Below are 5,983 nucleotides of genomic sequence, written 5' to 3'. Positions count from 1 at the left end.
AGCAGTCAATAATTAATCCTAGGTACTGGAGCAGGGACTCTAGGTGTGCAATGGGTTACTTGATTCACCCTGTTCCCGAAGAGTTTGCTGAATCCGATATACCTGAATTAATTAATTGACGAAATTTACTAAATAATAGACAGTAGCAAGTAGGGTCGTCTCCTCAGGGACTGGGGATATTTGTCTCTTTTAAAGTCCAGTTGGTAAGAGGGGGATTTCACCGATATGCAACTAAAAACAATTAAACAATCCAACTAAAAAAATAAATAATTAACTAGCACAAATATAACAGGAATTAAATCAAGAATAAATAAATTCTAGCCAAGGGTACAACTACTCAGGCACAGTCCATTTATCCGATCATTGATGCAAGAGAGGTTCACTTAATTTATTAATAGACTAGTTATAGCCATCGAGGAGCTCTAATGACCAATTTTTCCTTAATTTATAGATGACCAAGGTACGACCATTAATCACCCCTAACCAGAAGAGTATTCCTAGGTACGACCGTAGGAATTAATTTTCCAATTGCATTAATAGCCAGAAAAACCCAGCCCTAATCAATAACACGCTACGAGGGTTATTTAAATTAGATTGCACGTTCCCCTAATATGTAAACACACCAGTTGCCACTAATATTAATCAATCAAACAATTACGGATTTAATTGACTAAATTGGCACGAGATTAATAAATCAAATTGAACATCGGGCCCTTGAGATCCAAGTAATAAAATAATTCCATGAAAATACAAGCAGGCAACGTGCAAATATTAATAAATTAAGGAGCGCGTGAAAACTAATTAGATCTCACAGATTTTCGGGACTGCGCCGTCGAGTTGACCCTTGACTAGATGGAAGACTTAGCCACGCCGCATAATTAAATCACCACACGAATTAATAAATTGCAAAGGCATTGCGGTTTCTATTAGGAAACGAGGAATAAAAAGTGTCTTTCCCGTTGGGGAATATTGTCGAACACCTGGCGTGTGTCAGAGGCCAGTCAGGAGAAAGAAAAACTAAAACTGAACTAAAAGCTAAAACTAAAAAAGGTAAACTAAAGCTGTTCAAAAAAAGATCTCCTTTTGCTTCTGTACGTCTTCCCTTAAAAAGCCAAAAGAAAGAAGCCTAAAAGCTATTTCCTGTGGTCCCCACACATGTGGACAAAGCCTCCAAATTACTTCTTGGTCCAAGTCTCTCTACGTTGCTTTCTTTGAAAGACCCAAATGTCTAAATGCCTTTCACTAGTTTGTGGTCCCCACCAATTCAAGAGTCCAAGGTCCTTAGAAGTCTCCATTTTCCCATAAAAGTCCCTCCTTTTTGGTAATTTTCTGCTTTGTTCCTGAAATTAAGTCCCAATACCAAATATAAGTAAATATTAATAACTAAAACAATATTTGGCAAGAATAAAAGGGAAAATTAACAATAAAATTACTAACAATTAACACCCTATCAATTCCCCCCACACCTAAATCATGCTTGCCCTCAAGCATAAGAACAGCAATTGAACACCAAAATTTGACAATGGCTATTGCTCTAACTATCATATTGCCAAGATACCCAGAAAAACATATATCAAGCATCACAGTTGAGATCCAAGAAAAACCACTCCGGTTAGCTTCTCAACCACCAACTCCTCCAATTTAAAGCAAACTAATCTAAGAAAAAGGAATGGTTGCTCACATTTATTAGCAAATGGTCCAACTATTAACTAAAATCTCGACATTAAGATCACAAACCGGCAAGCTGACTTATTCACATACTAACACAATCTTTACTTTACTTTTTTTTTTCGCTATTTTATTTTTTTATTTTTTTATTAATTTTTTTTTTTTACTAACAACAAAAGACTTAGTTTCTAGCCATTAGAGCCTTTTGACGCGAACTCCAACATTTGGTAGATGGAGGAGCCCGGTTACTCAACTCCAATCGCTACGGGACCACGCACTCATAGCAATTACTACCTTTTGACGCGAGAATCGACACTTTAGGTGAAGATCCCCGGTTACTCAGTAGTGATAACCAGCGGAGTACAGTCACCTCTTATTTGCAACCATATAGCACGATATCTAAAAGCAACACAAGAATAACAGCAGCCAGCCTTAAAATTTTCAGACATGGAGAACTAAAATTAATAACTGGACCAATTCACATGAAAAATGCCAATAATCATTCCCTATGCCTAGAAAAGTTAACCAAAAATTGGAAAAGTTAAGTAATTATTGATATTCACCAAAGAGATATTCTTGAACTCAACCACATCACTTGATACCTTTTTATTAATAAACTTGGCAATAGCAGAATTAGAGATAACAATCCAGCATCAAACTTGGTATTCATATGAAGACTGACCACTAGAAAGAACAAAAGAAAAGAAAATAAACGAAAAAGGAGATAAATATCAAACTAGAACAAAGGAAAAGCCTTTACAAACTAAAAACAAAAATACTAGCACCCAAACTGATCTCCCCCCCACACCTAAATGACACATTGCCCTCAATGTGATAATGTAAAAGTAGAAGGGAGGAGAGGGGCAACGGTACTTCCCTGAAGTCATCAAAACATGGGCAGTTCAGGTGGAAATTGTGGATCAAGACCTGCATGGTGACGTCAATGTGGGTCATCCGAGTCTCTAGTCTCTCAACTCGCATCTGGAGCTGGTGCCATTCGTGGCTTCACCATGAACTCTAAATATCACTCTAAGCAACAAGAGACTACAATTGCCAACAAATAATGGAAGCCGAAAATTCAAAGCAATAACAATTTTTGAAGCCATCCCAATGAGCAAAATGCACAATTCAATCTCCCACAGATTAAACCAGACCCCAACACTTATAGCAAATGCAATCAATAAGTACTTATGGACCCCATGTAGTCAAATTCAGAATTAAGGCCGTCCAAAGTGCAACAAATGCTCCAAAGATTTAGTAATTGAAATCAATAGATAGAGTACTCCCAGCAAGTCAATTAGACGCCACCAACAGCAATAAGTAATGGACGTGGCACAGTAGCCCTCCAATTCAGCAAACAAACGCAGAAAATACCCAACCAAAGGCACTTCAAAGGACGCAAGATAGAAACTAGCAAAATAGAACTCTAAGTGATACCAACAGGGATACCAACAGAGCAATGAATTCAATTGATTGAAGCGAGTGAAACGCAACAAATGTCACCAGTTGGACAGTCAAATACCCAAGTCAAACGCTCAAAATTAGCAATTTGGCCAAGAAACTAGCAATTCCAACAACTAATGGTAAGAATCGAGAGACAGTTCAGGCACCAAAACTCAAGAATCGAATAGGCAGTCCAGCACAAAGGATTAAGAAATGGAAAGCAACACTGCAACCAGTACCACTGGTGCACAGACAGGAAAGAATTAAATTCAACGGCAGCAACCCAATCACAAGAACTTAAACTTTCAAATAAGCAAGAATCTTCAAATAGGAGCCACAACGATAGGCCAAAAATCTCAACCAGTACCACTGGTGAGTCACAGGGAAAAACTAAAGCAAATGGCCAACTCAATAATGTAATCGATGCCAGAAAATATCCCCAAACGAAGCAGCAAATAAACGTAATTTTGTCCCAAAATTGACCCTAGAAAATGCCCAAATTATCACCCTCTTGGATCCAACAAGAAATCCAACCTGTGAAAAGTAGCAAATGACCCCAGAAATTGGCAATTTCAACAGCCACAGGTGAAAATGCGAACAACAACAGAAGTACAAGGTCATTAGCTCGCAATCAGACAGGCAACCACATAAAATCAATGAATGTAAACAAAACACTCCAACCAGTACCACTGGTATACACATAGGGAAGGTCAGACGGCCAACAATTCAACAAATATCAGAAAATATCCCCACATATGGTAGCAATTAGACCCAAATCTGTCCAAAATGAACCCCAGAAATTGCCGAATCATCACATTCTTTAATCCATCAGGAAGCCCATACACAGAGTTCAGTGAGTTAAACTAATTGGGGGAGAAATGGCAATACCTCCACCTGTCAGAAATTGACAGGTGGTGACGGCGGGGCTGGACAGTTGATGGTCGTGAAGAGTAGGAGGTGCTGCGCGGGTGAGGTGTTAGCGCGGTGGCTGCGCGCGAGGAAGTTCCTGGCCGCGAGGGAGCTGCGGAGCTTTGCGCGCGCGGCAGGTGGGTAGCGGATGCTCTGGTTGTGGGCGAAGCTGGAGGAGAGCCGGTGCTGGAGCAGACTGTGGGTGAGGTGCGGCGGAGCAGGCTCGGCCACGCGCGCGGGTGTGCGCACGACGGTGGCTGGTGGAGGTGCGTGAGCTCAGGAGGAGCTGCGCAAGCTGGTGCCTCGCGCTTCGTGGGTTGGCGGCGGTGATGGCAGTCTGGTTGCGTGAGAGGCGTGGGCAGGCGGCTGGCGGCGGTCTGCAGCAGTAGAGCACGAGCTCGAAAGGGAGAGTGAGGGGAACGGCGGGTAGCTCTGCGGCTGCTGGTGGCGTTGCGAAGGGAGAACAGGGGAGGTGGCGTGCGCGGCTGGTAGAGCGCGAGCTCGCGCGCTGGTGGGGAATTGATGGTGGGGGCCGCGAGCTTTGGAGGAAGAGCTAGCGGCGGCGACGGAGGAATGAAGGACAAGAAGAAAAAGGGAAAAGCAGGGCAGCGGGGAAGAAGGAAAGAAAGAAAGAAAGAAAAGAAGGAAAAAGAAGAAAAGAGAAAAGGGAAATGTTTTTTTTTTTTTTTTAAATTACTCCAACGCAAATCGTCCAGATTAGAAATTGTTTAAAATTTTTTTTTTTTTTTTTTTTTTAAATTCAAATTTCGAAAATTGTAATAGCTAAAATACTTTTTTTTTTTGAGTCGTCAAACATGGCGTGGGCACGCCAAGATTAGAGAGCATCCACTGCCTTCGAGAGTTACCTTACGCACTTTAACGCGTGCCCTCCTCGCGTGGGCACGCCAAGATTCTATTTTCTGCCGGCGTCGCAAGATGTTGAGAATTTACCAACACGGCGCGGGCACGCCATGTTTTACGAACATCCTCTGCCCATGGGACTTGGACTTAGACGCTTAACGCGTGCCCTCCTCGCGTGGGCACGCCGAGATTACCTATCCTGATCAAAGTTAGAAAACATCAAGAGTGACTAGTACCCACATGAGAAACGATCTCATTAAATAATTAAGCACTAAAACAACAAAATTAACAATTGGGTTGCCTCCCAAAAGCGTCTTTCTTTAATGTCTTTGGCTAGACATTGAACACCACTCTTCAATCTGGGTGTAACTCAATTTTCCTGGATATCGGTGGCCCTCCTCCAGGATCCAAATAGCCTTTGAGTGCAGCATTCTTTCTTAATTTTCTACTCCTTTTCACCTCATACAGTGCTTTCATCCCCTTATACTTGTTCTCAGTAAGTTTGAATTTATCCCTACAAGCAAACTCAGAAAATTCTTGCACAGAGGGATTAATAGCATGAATAGCAAACACAGGGTGAGAGTTAACAGGATGTTCCATTGTATCGAAAATATTAAAGTGGACTAGTTCTCCATCAAATTCCATGGACAATGTACCCTTATTAACGTCAATTTTTGTCTGTGTTGTGCTTAAAAAGGGTCTACCTAGTAGCAAAGGTGAGGGGTCAGGGGAATGATCATCATCCATGTCAAGTACATAAAAGTCAGCCGGGAATATCAATTCATTAACTTTAACCAGCACATCCTCGACCAACCCATCAGGGTATGCATTTGTTCGGTCAGCTAATTGAATTATTATTTCGGTTTCTTTTAATGGACCGAGATTCAGAGAAGCATACATAGATTTTGGCATTACGTTGATCGATGCTCCTAAGTCCAGCAAGGTATTTCTAATCAGAGTATTACCTATCTTGCATGGGACAGTAAACCTACCTGGATCCCCACACTTTGGTGGTAGCTTTCTTTGGAGAACTGCTGACACATTCTCCCCAACAATAACTCTTTCATCTCCCCTCAGCCTCCTTCGATTGACACATAGGTCC

The sequence above is a fragment of the Coffea eugenioides genome, chromosome 1 (assembly GCF_003713205.1).
Source record: "Coffea eugenioides isolate CCC68of chromosome 1, Ceug_1.0, whole genome shotgun sequence".
Lineage (NCBI taxonomy): Eukaryota > Viridiplantae > Streptophyta > Magnoliopsida > Gentianales > Rubiaceae > Coffea > Coffea eugenioides.
The sequence above is the reverse complement of the archived record's forward strand: the minus strand, read 5'-3'. Positions refer to the sequence as shown.